The sequence below is a fragment of the Perognathus longimembris genome, chromosome 24 (genome assembly GCF_023159225.1).
Source record: "Perognathus longimembris pacificus isolate PPM17 chromosome 24, ASM2315922v1, whole genome shotgun sequence".
Classification (NCBI taxonomy): Eukaryota; Metazoa; Chordata; class Mammalia; order Rodentia; family Heteromyidae; genus Perognathus; species Perognathus longimembris.
The window spans coordinates 7886171-7903362 of record NC_063184.1 but is presented as its reverse complement, the minus strand read 5'-3'; the positions used below and the strand labels follow the sequence as shown (position 1 = coordinate 7903362).

The following is a 17192-nucleotide window of genomic DNA, read 5'->3' as shown; positions in this document are numbered from 1 at the left end:
CTGGCATTGATCTCCTGGATTCCTTTTGGTTTAAATTCTAGCCTATACTAAAAATAATAACTTTCTATATTAACAGTAAAGATTTTTTTTACAGGACCACAAACCTATTACCCCTAGAGTTGTCAGATTGAAATAAAAAATAATTCTGTTACCACTCCAGGCCCCTTAGCCAAATTAAACTTTATTTGCCTGCTATAAATACAAAGTTCTGACAAGTCTTATAATTCTTAGAGGCTCTCTGTTAACTGTCTATCCCTGTTCTGATCATCAGGAGATATAAGCTCTGGGTATGTAATCTATACAAAATATGGTAGGCACAAATTACTAACAGATCGCTAAATGACTGATTTGCATATACATCTTACCTAAAGGCTTAGGAAAGAGAAAATTTAAAGAATTGAATTAATTGGTTCAATCAATGTTGCTATGGTTTGAAAACAGGAAACATCATGCACTTTTTAGGTGTTGAGCACTTTGTTTCTGGCTAGTAGCAGCACTACTTTGGGAGGTGGTAGAAGCTAGGAAGGGCATGACTGGGGAAAGTACATTGCTAGAGGGCTTTTTGTTTTTTGCCAGTCCTGGGGCTTGAACTCAGGGCCCAGGCACTGTCCTTGAGCTTCTTTTTACACAAGGATAGCACTCTACCACTTGAGCCTCAGTTCCACTTCTGGCTTTTTCTATGTATGTGGTGCTGAGGAATCCAACTCAAGGCTTCACACATGCTAGGCAAGCACTCTACCACTAAGCCACACTCCCAGCCCAGTGGCAGTGTGGGGGGGGGGCTTTAAAGCATACCTGGACCCTCCTCTCACTGCTCTCAGTGTGCCTGGAGGTAGGTAGGTAGCCCCTATCACACCCACCTGCTGCCCTAATATTCTGCCTCACTGTGCAAGCTCTGAATCAAAAGCCACGGGCCATGGCCTGGGCCAAAATAAATTCTCCCTCCCCAAAATTGTCCATGTCAGGTGTCTTGTCATAGTGATGACAAAAGTCAACTGCAAATATTTGCTTTTTTTCCAGAGGACTGAGTTATATTCTATGAAAGGAAAATGATTATAAATCCCAGTGATTAAAACAATATTTTAAGGAAATGTCTCTATGGTTCAAGTGGTAGAGCACTAGAGACTCAGGAACAGTGCCCAGGCCCAGAGTTCAAGTCCCACAACCAACGAAGAAAATAAATAGAAAGAATGCTTTGCCAAGCACCAGTGGCTCATGCCTGTAATCCTAGCTACTCATGCTGAGATCTGAGGATTACAGTTCAAAGCCAACCTGGGCAGAAAAGTACCTGTGAGACGCCTATCTCCAATTAGCCACTCAAAAACTGGAAGTGGATCTGTGATCCAAGTGGTGGAGTGCTAGCCTGAAGCACAGAGGCTCAGGGACAATACAGAGGCCCTGAGTTCAAGCTCCACAACCAAAAAGAACAACAACAAAAACAAATCAATAATTTGGAGCTTGGTACCAATGGCTCATATCTATAATCCTAGCCACTCAGGAGACTGTGATCTGAGGATCATGGTTCAAAGCCAGCACCAGCAAAATATCTGTGAGACTCATTTCCAATTAACCACTAAGAACAACAAGAAAAATAAGTGCTGGCCTTGAACAAAAAAACAAAAACAAAAACAAACAAACAAAAAGCTTGGCGGTGGGGGGTGGTGGACAGTGCCCAGGCTTTCAGCTTAAGCCCAGGACCAACACAAGATCCCAAGAGTAAATTTTTTTGTTTGTTGTGTGTTGGTCCTGCGGCTTGAATTTAGGGCCTAGGCACTCTCCCTGAGCTTCCTTTGCTGACAGCTAGTGCTCTACCACTTAAGACACAGCTCCACTTATGGCTTTTTAGTGGTTGATTAGAGACAAATATCTCATGAACGTTATTGTCCAGACTTGCCTCAAGCCATGATACCCAGATCGCAGCCTCCTGAGTAATTAGGAATGTAAGTGTGATCCACCAGGACCCAACCTCATGTAAATTTTAAGAAAAATTAATAAGAATATCTACTACCTTTTCTCTCAGAATGCTTAAGATGGTGCACCAACACTTTAGTGATGCAAGGAAAGAGTTCTTGGTATCTATTCCTCTTATTACTACTGAGGGTGCTTGTCTGTGTTTATGGGAGGAAAAAAATCTACCAGATGTATAAATTGTCCCTCTTCCTACCCATTTTTTTTTCTGTTCACAGTTCTCTAATGCAAATGCAAATGTTTGGTGGAGAATTCAATCCAAGAAAAAATGCCTCAAGCTTCAGAATATTGGATTTGTCAATCCATGATGTACAAAGCATTTCAACTTTCTTATATATTTTCCCATATATATATATATATATGTGTGTGAGGAAATATATTTATACATACATATACATCAATTTTCATAACACTATTTCAAAAACATACTTTCAGAGGAACAAAACAAGCTTAATGCATATACTTGTTGAATATTTATTATTTTCTTCAACCTCTTGAAATCCAAGGATGAGATATGATTGAGAAACACAGCAAAGTGATAATGAATGGATTCTAGAGTCCTTAGTAATCCTGTGTCCAGACAAATTGAGAGAAATCGCCATTTTATTCTCACAGTGAATCTCTTGTACTGTGTGGCATGCAGCCAAGCTATAAAATGATGTTTTAATGTTGCAATTGAGATCAAAGAAACACCTTAATGATGTTTGGTCCTGCCTGAATATTAAGAGCTATCTTTGAAGACTCACACAGTGTGTTCTACATACTGATGGTGGCTTGTATTTCCCAGTTAGGATAGAACCAAAGGACCAACAGATTTGAGTATGTTTTTCTGCCAACCAGTCATCCCTCAAGGGCTGCAATTAACTACGTCGGTTATAATCAGTACATAAGAGCTTAAACTAGTCTCACATAGAGAGAAAAGCCATTTCAAAATTGGAACACAATTGTTTAAAAAAAAAATGTGTAACTGGCCACCAGTGGCTCATGCCTGTCATGCAAACTAGTCAAATGGCTGAGAGGTTAGGATCATAGTTTGAAGGTAGTGTGGACAGGGAAGTCCGTGGGACTCTTATCCAATTAACCAGAAAAGAGCCTGAAGTGAGCATGTGTCTCAAGTGGGAGAGCACTAGCCTTGAGTGAGAAAAACAAGTGAGAAGAACATGAAGTCCTGAGTTCAAGCCTCAGTCTGGCACAACAACAATAATAGCATACAGATGTGTTTTTAAGCTAAGATTTTTTCAAGCTAAGATTTTTCCAGATAATAAACCGACATTGTGAATCAAAAACCCTTTGTACAACTTCTTAAAGATAACAAAACAATTTTTAAAAGACAAATAATACAATTTCTTTTGTAAATACAGTGTAAAACATACCTATTAAACTAAGAAAATAATATTTTTCTCTTCTTTTGTGGGTGCAAATAACTGTCGATATGCAAAGCTCTCTTTCCAGGCAGTAGATAAACAGAAGGAAAGAGAGATGAAATCCTCAGCACAAAAAGAGTGTACTAGCCTAGATTCTCCTGCTTCTGGATCCTGCTTTGAATAAGTCATTTTCTTTTGTTTACCTAGCTGACTACAGAGAAACGTGACTCAAATGCTGAATATGTTGTATACTTATTGTGATCTAGAAAAACAGAATCAGATTGGAAAGCCAAATAGTTTACATAGTAATACACATTTATTGCCAAGGATATATTCAGTTCTCTATTCTCCAGAATTTTCTGATCCTGTGATTGACTGACACAAGCATCGTATCACCTGGCTAATTGTTGGATGTGAATTCTCAGTATGCACCCAGGACCCTATATCAGAAACTCTGGAGGCGGAACCCAGACGGACAATGGGCAGGTGAATGACACTGGTCATGAATTAAGATGAGATCACTCACAGAAACTTCTGTATTTTTCACAGGCAACGGTTTGGGTCCACTTTCACTTTAACATTTCTTGAGACAATAAATAAAACTGGGGTACATTTCCTTGGGCTAAGTTAGAAATTGCTAACTAGAACATGATTTGTCTTGTACCTTCGCTCATTACCTTTAAGATGTTTAACAATGATGTTAATTACAACAAATGTAAGCTGAAGGTTTTACAGGAACTCTGATGCTCATACTGATTAGTTGTTTGGAACAAAAAATACTCATGTGTTCCTTGTAACTACTTACATTTTTAATGCATTGGAATAATATATGGCCTTAATTTTAGACATTGGAAAATAGAAAGGAATTCTGTACATTGAAATGAATTTCCTTAAACCCTTTCAGAATCAGCAACCACCACATAGGAGTCAACCTTTAATTTATATAAAACACAGGTTACTTGATGTCCACATCACCATGAGTTACCATTCAATGCCTTTTTATTAGAGGGGCTAAAAACAGGGTTGATTACTTCAATATTCAAAAGTAGATAGTGTTTTTTTCTCTTTTCTTCATTTGAATATTTCTGTATCTTTGTAATTTAGAATCCTCTCATTTAATGATGTCTCAGAGCATCAGAAGGCGACTGTAGCCTGAGCCTCTTTCATTTTTCAACTGAGGTGCTTAATTTCTAAAAAAAAAAAATTATTATCTTTAAGTTGTTGCACAAAGGAGTTTCCATTTAACAAGCCCTATTATGAATAAAATATATCTTGATCAATATCACCCTTTCAATACTTTTGTCAATAATATTACAAAGTTAAAGGTGGTTATAAAATGATGATATGCCCTCAGAATTATAAATAAATCCAACCTGTTATCACATCGAAAACAATTGCACTGACTCATTTGGAGGACTTAAATTTGAGGAACTTCACCAAGGAGAGGCCCTGGACCTCTTTAGCAGAGGCTTTAGTAAAGGTTTTTTTGTTATCTGTCACCAGTGTTGGACCAAATCGAAATGTCTCCCTAGAAGGATAATTGTTCCCTGGATAATGTCCCCACATACTAGGAAAGGAGGGTGAATGGCGATGGCTGATGCCCCTGGGAGTTCCCCTTGCCTCTGAGGAGCTGGCTGGGTAGCCCAGGAATGGAAGAAAATACATATATCAAAGCCCTGGCTTCAGTGTCATGTGATCACAGATGCAAGCTGGTGGAATGGACCTATGAGATAAGGCAGGAAAGGATGATTCGATCCTAAGCTGTCAATGCTTCAAGTAGCTGAAGCTGGGGAATGTGGCCACTCTCCTCTCGACCAAGCACTGAGAAATTTAGTTATGCCTCCAATCCAATTATGCCTCCTGTCAATGCCATGCCAAAGAAACTCCAACAGCCATCCTTACATGAAATCCTTTATTCTGTAGAATTACTTTACTTGGGCTTTGGTTTTTGCCCAAAGAAAGAGAAAGAGAAGTGAATGTTATTCCTAAACCTCCTGGCATATGCTGGAACCATCGGAAATATATGAAGTCCTGAATTTCATCCATCTTGGCAATCTGGCAACAGATTCTGGCTTGCTACCTCTACATCAGCACATGAGAAGAAATGGAAATCTTTCTGCATCCCCCTGTCCTCTGTCTCTCTGTCTCTCTCTGTCCCTCTCCCTCTCTGTCTTTTTTGATTTCTCAATAATATTGCATTTCCATTGCCATGTGTGTAAATGTTCAATTTTTTTCAATTTTTATTCTTTAAGTAGTTGTACAAAGGAGTTTTCAATAAAATTTTAGATGTCTATGTGCTGGGAATGTGGCTTAGTGTTAGAGTGCTTGCCTAGGATACATGAAACCCTGGGTTTGATTCCTCAGCACCACATAAACAGAAAAGTCCAGAAAAGCACTGTGGCTCAAGTGGTAAAGTGCTAGTCTTGAGCAAAAAGGAAGCCAGGGACAGTACCCAGGCCATGAGTTCAAGTCCCAGGACTGGCCAACAAAAAAAAAGTGTCTAAAATAATGAATAAATGCTTGCAAGACAGATCAATCATATAAAAATGAATTTGAATTTGATTTTGAATTGTTTTCCCATTACTATGGACCGAAGTCAGGGCCTCATGTTCGAGGCCTCTACTATTTGAGCCATGCTCCCAAAGCTTTATGGCTTTTTTTTTTTCTAAAAATTTATCTTACAGGGGTGATACTCGTCAAGATGCATTGTGTTCCTAAACTACTTTGTTGAATAGCACTTAAAGATAATAACTACATAAAGATAATAAAAATTTAAATAATATTTTAAGTGGTTGCACAAAGGGGTTTCAATTCAACACCTCAGTTTGTGAATACAATTCTTGTTCAAGGTCACCCCTTCCATCAGCCTCCCTCCACCCTCCCTCCTCCCTCCTGATTCCATTCTTCCCTTCCATTTATAGGTTCCATTTTTCACATGTGTACATTGAGTACTGTGACTGCATTCTCGGTCCTTTGTTTCAGGTCCTTTGTTTCAGTTTGTTACATCCCTTATCTTCCTACTTCTACTTCCTGAATAGCTAGGATTGCAAGCTTGGCCCGCCAGCCTGGTCCTAGCCTTCCATTTCTTGAAAGGCACACGTCTCCGAAGAATGACTCCCTGCTTAGAAATAAAAGGAGCAAAACGAATGAAAAGCTTGTGCCATTTGGCCAAAGAATTCTGGCACCCCAGCACGTGCGCAGCTCGAGGAGCAGGTGCTTCAGTCACGTGTTTCCCCCCCTTCACAGTCAGCAAGAACAATAGGTATTCCACTCTAGGACTACAGCTCATAATCCAGCACTTCTCTCATGTGCACAAGGCACTAAGTTCAATCTCCACCACGAAAACCAAACAAATGCAAAACAAAATGGCAGCAGGGCACAACAACTTGCACAAACTCAAGGACATTGGGATGTAAATGGAGTCTTTCTCCACCATCCCCCTGACCTCATCAAGCTAAGAGGTTTGACTTCTGAGTCCCTTGGTTCTGCAGTGGCTGAGGCTGTTGGAGTTGCCTGTGCGCATTCAGAGGCTACAAGGCCAGCAGGTGTGTCTTCCTCTGACCCCCAGGTCTGCTCCCTGTAGGCCAGGGTCACTTTCAGAGGTCACGGTGGTTGACCCTGAAGCTCTAAGCTCGCATCTTGTCTGTACAGAGTCCATTGAAAGGGCTTCAGCGGAGCCCAAATCTCCCAGAATAGTGGCCAGAGTGGATCTAGTGCAACCCCAGCGTGCTGGCCTAAGGACAGAGCGCAGAAGCAGGCCGGGGCCGGGTTTCCCGAAGATCAGAGCAGAAATGGGGCTCGTGGAAAGCACAGAAGTGGACTGCAGGGTAAGGTACAGAGGCAGCTGTACCTCCCAAACGAGCAGGGGTGTAGTAACCACATAAAGAGGGAAACAAAGCCACAAAGGGCTCTGACAAGTTACCATTAAACAGATCCCAGGGGCAGGACTGCAGTGGCCACACCTGTCATTCTAGCTACTCCCGAGGCTAAGATCTGAGGATCAGGGTTCAAAGCCAGCCTGGGCAGGAAAGAGCATGAGAGACTTTTATCTCCAATGAAACACCCAAAAGAGCTGGAAGTGGAGCTGCAGTTCAAGTGATAGAGTGCCAGCCTAGAGTGGAAAAGCTCATGCCTGGGTTCAAGCCCCAGGACTGGCAAGGAGGAGAAGGAGGAGGAGAAGGAAGGGGAGGGAGAGAGGAGGACAGGGAAGGGGAAGGCGAGAGGGAGGGGGAGGAGGAGGAAAAGGAGGAAGAGGAAGGGGAGGAGGGGGAGGAGGGGGAGGTGGAGGAGGAGGAGGAGTTATTATTTATGATTTATGCATGGTATCTTCAAGCAAGAAGGAATAGCAATCAAAGCCGGCCTTGGTGGCTCACGCCTGTAATCTTAGATATTCAGCAGGCTGAGATCTGAGGGTCATTGTTCAAAACCAGTCTGAGAAGGACAATCCATGAGACTTTTCTCCAATTAACCACAAAAAGAAACTAAAGTGGAAAGAGCCCAGGGACAGCGCCCAGGCCCTGAGTTCAAGCCCCCCCCCCCCAATAAAATACAATAAAGCCCTCATTCTCCCGAGTGATCAGGGGAGCCCAATCATTGCTCCTTAAGCCCCTGACCACCCCTTCCGGAGCGCAGGAGCACACACCTGGAGTGCCACGCGCCCTTTGGTGGATGGGGGGCCGTTCCCCGGGCCCAGGGGAGCTGGAAGACTGGAGGTGCACCGGTGGGGCGCTGCCCAGTCCAGCGGTCCAGCGCCAAGGACTAGAGCGCACGGCCGGCGGGGATGCTGGATGCTCGTCGTCCCCCCCCCCCCCCCCTCGGCCTCCCGTGCCGCTTGCCCATGTCTCCAGCTACACTGGGAGGAGCGATGGGAACAAGGCAGGCTGGGAGGATCCCCGGGGTCTCCGGGAGGCTGCACGCGGGCGAGTCCCGGCCCAGGACGCGCCCGCCCAGCCCCTCGGCGGGGTCTGCGGGACCCGCTAGAAGGAGGGCCCGCCCGCCCGCTGGCCCCGCCCGCCCTCCCGCCCGCTGGCCCCGCCCAGCCCCGCGCGTATCGCCGGGACCTGCCCAGTCGCCTCTGTGCGGGTGATGCTGAGGAAGCCAGGGAAAGCAGGGAAGGCAGGATGCCTGCGGACCGCGGCAGCCCGGGGGGATCACGGTGGGTGACCGGCCCAGGCGACGGGAAACGAGTGTGGACGTGAAACGAGTGGGGTCCCCACGGTGGAGACCCAGTTCTCCGAGCTGGAAACGCGGGGGCTCCACCGACGCACATTCATGTAGCCAACCTTTTCCCATCCTGTTTTAAATAAGTTTATTTAAACAATGCCAAAGGGGAAAAGGCGGGTTGGTGAGTGGCATCCTGAAAGTTTGCCGCGCGGTGTCGCCGTGGGCTGGTGCGTGCTTGTGAGCCTCCTCCGGGTCCCGTGGCTGGTGGGGGCGGACATGGACCACCTTCCCGGGGGGGACGTGGCGAGCTGGCGGTGGCGGGCAGGCGTGAGGTTAGTGATTACTCAGCTTAGTTCCTCTTGTCTTTCTCAAGTGGCACCGAGTCGGCCCCGTGGCGACGGGTGTTGAGTGTGACACTCTTGCCCTCTAGTGCCTCTCCAGCTCGGCAGCAGTTGGCTGGGTGATATTTATTAATAAGAGATTATATAACTCGAGGGTGCTGGGGCCGGGGCTGCGTCCGCTGCCACTGGTGCAGGCAAGCCCCGGGCTGAGGTCGGCCTGGCCTTTGTGCCTAGAGAAACTTTCTCCAGCATTTCCTACTGCCCGAGCTGCTGGTGGGCAGGTAAGTGCATCTATTTCTTGGCATTATATGTGAATGGCTGGCTTCTAAGGGGGGGGGGGGGGACGGGGGGGTGTCCAAGATTAGATAACTTTGTTTCCAATTCATCAAGAATTCCAGGAAGTAGCAAGTGCCTCTTTTTATTCTTGGCAGAAGTAGCGCGCTTTGACTAAATTAAAGTGAGATAATCAACTGTTTAGTAGTCCCAGGGTAATTTTGAAAGTCTCACTTGCTTTGGATTAAAGTATTAACGTGATGATTCCTTGTGGATGGTTAAGGATGGCCACTAAGGAATGAAAACTTGCTGTGCCATGGACTGCACTTGTTAAATTGACCACCTGCCTGTTGTCTTGTTAGAATTTTGTAAGAAGCACCAAATATGCAAACTCCATGTACCTGCTATGCTAAGCTGTACAGTTAGGGCCCTCTGCAAGCTTTGTATTTGCTTCATCTTGTTTTATTCGCATTATTTAAGATTGTATGCTTAATAAAATGTAAATCAGCTGGAAAGAAAAAAATCAGCATAGGTGTCGGATACAGAAACTTTAAGTGAAAAAGAAAATTAGATATATTCTCCATTTAATTTTGCCAATTTGGGAAGAGTGGGAAAGAAGCTAATTACATCTCCAAAGAATTCTTCCTACAGTCTGCTTCAGCCTTAGAATCATTCCGAGTGAAAATTTCAGCTCTGTTGTTAATAAGCAACATATAATCCAGAAAAGTTCTGAGAAAGCACTTCTGAACACTGTAAATAGCTATATTCCTACACGAGGCTAAGATACAAATAAAATAATTGAGTTGTGTGTTAAAGTGATTCACTCCCTACTCCTTATTTTCTCTTATTAGAGAAATATCATAGTATTGATGATAGAGCAATGTTCTTCATCAAAGGAGACAGGATTAAGGAGGAATTCTGATATTAGCTAAAGAGAATTGGCTTTCCTTCCTGTATCTTTCTATCAAAACTGTACTTCAGAAGAAGATTTCCAAATTAAATCTGAATGGCATGCCTCTTTTCAACAGTGCTGGTTGTATCAAGAGGCTGCATGAATGGAAGGTCTCTTATTTTACTCTCTTCCTCCAGTTACTACAGTGTCTACCATTTCGGCAATATTGCTATTGTTGTCTTTGTGATCTGAGCAGAAATACTGAAGCCTTGTTTCTCTGTGTAACTGTCCACTTAATTCAGTCACTCCACTCAATCCTTTTCTTCATCATCTTGAGAGTGAAGGATTCTCAAGTTGCTAAAATGTTTGAGATAAAATAAAACTTTCATCTTTTTCTGGGTGGATATAATTTACTTTGGTAACTTCTCATAAGAAATTTGCATGAGAAATGTATTCTTTCTGGAGGTTATGGCAAATATGAGAGTATACTTTTGGTGGAATTAAGAAGATTTTAAAAAATAGTAATAGAGGACATCATGAGACACCTGAGATTCTTATTCAGGATTACATCCCCTATGTAAGAAGTTATTATGAGCATCAATGTAAATGTTTAATGGAGGACCTATCGTTTCCAAATGTTACAAGATTCTGACTGAGGGGAATTGATTGCATGACTTCTTTGAAGCCTAGCATAGTGTTAACAATTCTTTGATAATTAGGGCCAACTTCTGAAATGAAATGTTCATTTGTTGAGGTATAAACTATATTGCAAAATTATATTGAAGTACTCTGTGATTTGTATATATTACTCAATAGGAAAGTTAAATTAAGGATAACTTACCACTTTTCTCAGCTACGGGCATTTTTCAGATTTCTGACTGTATCAGTTTAGACAGTGGGGACTGAAAAACCACCATTGCTTCCCTCTGGCTGTGGTTACTGGAGATGAGGCCCATCCAGAATCAGGGATATAGCCAGGCTTTCAAATTTAGTAATACCCTCCATTATAATGATGATTAGTCTGAACAACACTCAAAATTATTTTATAACTAAAGTTTCTCTTAGAATTGGGAGAGTTGGAACTCATGCCAGTAACCCTAGCTGATCAAGAGGCTGAGATCTGAAGATCACAATTCCAAGCCAATCTGGGCAGGAATGTCTGTGAGATTCTTATCTCCAATTAACCACCAAAAAGCTAGAAGAGTAATTGTGGCTCAAGTGGTAGAGCACTAGATTTGAACAAATCAAGCTCAGACATAGCACCCAAGCCCTGAGTTCAAGCTCCAGGACCAGTACCAAAAAAGAAAAAGGAAGGAAAATAAAGAGTTAAAGCAGAGAGCTGCTAGTTTTAGAATTTGTTGGATTGTCTGTTTTTTAATTAAAAATTAAAAAAAAACTCTATCCTCAGGCATCTGGATATCACAACAAGTGATTTTCCCCTTCATATTATCATAGATATTTTTCATCAATTTTATGTCAGATGCATCTCTAGAAGAAAACCTTATGGGCCTACTGCAATTTGTGTTTATAACACAGCATTTCAAAAAATCACCTGTAAATCTCCTGAAGCAGGGACTCTTGAGATTCTCCTTCTAAACAAGAATCTAAACACCAAATATTACAGTTGTATCCTTAAGGGCCTTTGCCATTTCATTGGTGGATATCACGTCCTGTACTCCCCATTCTCAAACTTTTGTTGGCTGACAATACTTGAGTGAATACAATCAGGATTTTAGGCCTTGCTTTTCCAGGAAAAATGTTTCACTGACTGTGTGGCTTGGTTTCTTCACCTTTTAAGAGGGAGGAACAGGCTGGGAATATGGCCTAGTGGTAAAGTACTCACCTCGTATACATGAAGCGCTGGGTTCAATTCCTCAGCACCACATATATAGAAAAAAGCTGGAAGTGGTGCTGTGGCTCAAGTGGTAGAGTGCTAGCCTTGGGCAAAAAGAAGCCAAGGACAATGCTCAGGCCCTGAGTTCAAGCCCCAGGACTGGCAAAAACAAAAAAAAAGAAAAAGAAAAAGAAAAAAGACCAATGCCCAACATATGATACTGTAACCTCTCTGTACATCAGTTTGATAATAAAAATTTGAGAAAAAAAAAAAAGAAAAAAGAAAAACAAGAGGGAGGAACTCAGAGTTTCTTTCCTGTTCTGTGTGTTGTCCCAAATTATAGCAATTTCTTGAATAAGGCAGATATATATGAAGAATCATTAGAGAATAACATAAAACTGTTGATCAGTGCTGTTGCCTAGATTTTTGACTAGTAAAGATGTAAGATGTTAAAAATAAGTTTAGCTGTGCACTGGTGGCTCATGCCTACAATCCTAGCTACTCAGGCGGCTAAGATCTGAGGATCACAGTTTGAAGATAGCTTTGGCAAGAAAGTCCATGAAACTCTTATGTCCAATACACTGCTCAGAAAAGGCCAGAAGTGTCATTGTGATTCAAGTGGTAGAGCACTAGTCTTGAGGAGAAAGAGGCTCAGGGACAGTGCCCAGGCCCAGAGTTCAAGCCCCAGGACCCGGAAAAAAAAATAACAGTTATAATCAGAATTTAACCTTGTGCCTGTCACAGACACACCTATCACAGATAAAGTGTTTATAGCTCATGAAATCTTCGAGGATTCACATGTCCCTGAGCTTTTCTGCTCAAGGCTGGTGCTCTACTGCTTGAGGCATTGCTCCACTTACTGCTTTTTGGTGGTTAATTGGAGATAATAGTCTCATGATCTTTCCTGCTGAGCTAGCTTAGACCACCAGCACATGTAATCTTATTTAAGGTTGGTAGTATTCCTATTTCACAAATTAAGAAACTGAAGCATTGAGAGAATCCCAACCAGCTAAGGTGACGTCCCTAACAAGAAGTGAAGCTGAGGCTGTGTTAGCATCTGGATTCAAATGGCATGCCTTGATACTTGATATGAGGTGGGTAGCTCATCGATCACATCAGCTCTGCAGAGGAAATGATCGGCCAGTCACCCTGCAGGCATTTACTCAGCCCCTTTCTGTGCCAGGCAAAAAGCAGTACCCAGGACAATCCAATGTGTCACCTTGCCTAATGAAGTGTAGCAAGTCCAGTTTTAAGTGATTTCTTTCTCCTTTCCTGCTACTGCAAATTGTGAGTGTCGCTCGTTCTAAAAGGTGACCCAAAAAACAGAAAATTTTTATCAGATAGCTTCATTGATGCATCTTTAGAATGAGGAATGCGGAATTAATAAGCTTTTCTTCTGCTCTTTTCCTCCCCTGCCTCTCCCTCTCCCTCTCCCTCTCCCTCTCCCTCTTCCTCTCCCTCTTCTTTTCCTTCTCTCTCTCCTCCCCTCTCTCTGGGGCTTGAACTCAGGGCCTGGGCACTGTCCATGAACTTTTATGCTCAAGGATAGTGCTCTACCACTTGAGCCACAACTCTGCTTCTGGCTCCTTTGGTAGCTAGAAATAAGAGATTCACAGGTTTTCCTTCCACAATCCTCATATCTCAGCCTCCCGAGTAGCTACGAATACAGGCTTGAGCCTTCTGCACCCAGCTCTTCTACTGTTTTTTTTGCCCCCATCATTTATCTCACTGCAGATTGAATTTTGTTTGTTTTCTGGTTCATGTAATCTACATTAAAACACAACCAAACACTGACCTGTAATTTACATCTTTCAGTCCTCCACCAAGAGTGGTGGGGGCCAATACATCCCAAAATCTTCACCATCATTGCTGTGCTAAGTACACATCCTAGTTCAGTGTACAAGGAAAAAGCAGGAAGATATTTTTCTCCCTTGAATCACAAGCACAGCAAATAGCAGTCTAATCATTTTCTTCTCTTGCCTTGCTAGATGGCATATGTGGAATGAAGTGAACAAATTATGCGCTTTCCTTCATTGTTTCTAAATACAAAAGAAAGGGAACATTACACCAGTCATTTTTATTTAATGTACCCGGTGTGACTTTCCTCCCATCCATCATGAGAAAAACGTCAGTTCTAGAGACAGACGTGTTCTTCCTCCGACACCACACAGTGCAGGTTCCTATCCACCACAGCAGGGTTCAATTAGCATGACACAATTTCACACATTCCTTCCCAAAGCAAAGCAATGTTCTTTGTCAATTTTTCATACTACTGCATTACTTTGAGCAAATTCAAGAAATGTATTTGAAGCTCCCAATGTATTTTCCAACACCATAAAATACAGTTAATTTTGAGCAAGAGAAATATTGTCAAGATCTTTTCAATATCTCTCATTTATGTTAGAACCTGAAGTTCTTTGGTTATTAATACTCATTTTTCCAGATGGTAATCTTTCTTTTTCCCCCACATTGCTTGAGCTGCCAACTTTAACATGATTCTACTTCATTTAGAAATTGATTTTTTTTTTTACTTTGAGATGATGGTGGGTATAAGTAGAAGAGAAAAGTAGATAGTTCCTCTTGAAGCTAAGCAGGAGTTGCCCTATAGATATAGAATGGTCTGTAATTCCAAAACAATTGCACCCTCTGCCTTTTGCTAATGATGAGAGGATTCCTAGCGGTTTTTCTTGCTGAGGTCTTTAAAAAAATATGTACTACTACAAAGCAGTTCTAGACACCAAAGTTCTGAACATTTTAAAAAAGAGAAACATAAATATTAGACTAAGATTCAGTGGAGGTATATTCTGTATGGACCTGATCTATGACTCTGGTCGAGATGGTCACTGCTTTGCCTATGTTTGTATGATCACCTGTCTGAGTCCAGTGGAACTGGGAGATGATTGGGCGGGAGTAGTGTTCTAGTTGGTGAGTCTGATTGCTTTTATAAACACTTAATAGAGGCATGTTTTTTTGTTTTTTGTGGGTTTTTTTTTGCCAGTCCTGGGGCTTGGACTCAGGGCCTGAGCACTGTCCCTGGCTTCTTTTTTGCTCAAGGCTAGCACTCTGCCACTTGAGCCACAGCGCCACTTCTGGCCATTTTCTGTATATGTGGTGCTGGGGAATCGAACCAGGGCCTCATGTATATGAGGCAGGCACTCTTGCCACTAGGCCATATCCCCAGCTCAATAGAGGCATGTTTTTGACCCTTCCACAAGTATTCAATGGGACATCCTGATTGAAGCACAGCTTTAGACATCAAGAACAAAGAAATGAACCAGACAAGTGAGTAATGGTGATTCTGGTCCATGGGCCAAGATGGCCTAGAATGTAGCACAATGTGGAATGTGCTGCAGAGGTAGCAGAGAGGGCAAGAAGAGGACTTACAGATCCAGGATCAGGGAAGCCTTCTGTGAGGCAGAGGTATTTGAAAAGCTGGGAGATTTGGGAGTATAAAGCCAGTTGAAGAAGTGGATAAAAAGAAAAATCATTTGTGGGCATACTAGAAAATCCTGTAACAAAACCAGCATTGTTGCTAGGGGAGCCATGAGAAGACTTTTCCCCCATGGATCAGATGCAAGGCACCTCTGATCAGGCCTGAAGTTAGACTAGGAAGAGCACCACACACGGCCTTAGGGATATATATAGGAATTTAGGTTTAAATCAGCAAGCAAACTAAGCAGTCATTGATGAATTTTCATCTGGGAGGAAAGAAATCAGATCTCCACTTTCATGCTGCATTGAGAAAAGCAAGGAGCATTTATGGTGAGATTAGCTGTGTCGTTGTTCCAATGAGTAATGTTGCCTAAATAAAAGCAGATGTGCCCTGATTGAGGGCGTTTGGGAAAACAGAAATGAGATTGACTTGGGTAAGCAGGGCTGAGTGAAAAGATGTCAAGTATGAACTGTAAAGCGATTATGGGGAGATGGAGATGGCTTAAGAGGGGAAATCCATTAATTCATCTTGGACAGGTTAGGTTCACTCTTGGCATCATTGCAGTGACACCAAAGTGGCCAGCAGATGATGAGAGAGACCACTGTTGGTGTGACCTGCCATTGCTATTTTGCTAAGTTGAAGCTCAAGTTGAAGTACTGGAGTCTTGTGGAGATCTGAATTACCAATAAACATTTGGAATTTATTGGAGGAGATGGTACTGAAAAGTAAGGAATGTGTGACTCATATAAGAAATAAAGGATAACAAGATAAAAAAGGACATGGTGACACTTATGTCCTGATACAGACTGCTCTTCTCATTTATGAGATGGAGATCCACCTGATTTTCCTTCTTTGAACCATGGATAGATTTTTCTGTGTGCCCAACACCTGAAATTAAGCTAAAGTGCCAGGACCCACCCTTTAAGAACCCTAAGTAGGTTTCTATCATCAGTCATCAGATTTTCTCTCGTATGTTATTTCTGTAATAAGCATTGTGATAATTATAATAGGTAAATGATGTCCATTCATTCTGTGTCAGACACTGTTCTAAGAGATTGTGTGTACACTGGTCCTAAGCTTGACTGAATGCTGTCCCTGATCCTCTTTTGCTCAAGGCTAGCATTCTACCACTTCAGCTACACCTCCATTTCCAGCTTTTTGGTAGTTTGTTGAAAATGAGAGTCTTTAGTTCTTTCCTGCCAGAGCTGGCTTTGAACTGCGATCCTCAGATCTCAACTTCCTGAGTCACTAGGAATACAGTCAAGAGCCACTGGCATCTGGCAGAGATTTTAGTGGTCTATCTCATGATCTTCATTAAAACGCAATGGATTAGGCCCTACCACGAACCCACTTCTATGGAGGAAAGGGCACCATATCCAGTATCTGCTTCCTACATACCCAGAGTGTGGAAGTTGTATTTCAAACTGTATAAGGTATCTTTGATGCAGCCCATCAGAATTCAAGTTTCATGTCAACCCCGACTAGCTATGCCATCTTGAGTAAGTTGCTTAGCCTCAAGAGGCTCCAGCACAGCATTCGCACAGGCTAAGTGTTCAGGAATGATAATGATACTCTACCTTATTTCCCATCAGTGTGACTCATGGGGAATTCTGATGAAGTGATGTTCACTAGTGGTCCAAATTTCCAGTATCTTTATTCAAGAATCCCAGCCTAAGTGGTTTGTTGATGTTCTAAATTCAATATAGAATGCTGTGGTTATTCAGCACATATTTCTCATTTGAAGTTGGATAGGGAGGAAAAGCCAACCACAGCCACTGGCCCTGCCATGCTGCTCAACACAGCTGAGTCCCTGCGAATCCTGACGTGTGGGCCAGGATGCCTGCTCCTTCTTTATTCTGGGCACTCCTGATGGTGCAAAAGTTCATAGTTTTCCACAAATTGTTGTGAGGAACACTCACAAACA

The 17192-nt window shown here is 42.6% G+C and overlaps 1 protein-coding gene across 2 annotated transcripts in view; it reads left to right on the top strand.

Moving 5' to 3' along the window:
• The first annotated feature begins 8443 nt into the window (after positions 1-8443).
• The window catches only part of LOC125341474 (bifunctional heparan sulfate N-deacetylase/N-sulfotransferase 3), a 139572-nt gene continuing 130823 nt past the window's right edge, over positions 8444-17192 (top strand). For both annotated transcript variants that reach the window (XM_048333535.1, XM_048333536.1), the window contains exon 1: positions 8444-8487. The gene's annotated coding sequence lies outside the window, so the exon portion shown is untranslated. The remainder of the gene's footprint in view (positions 8488-17192) is intronic.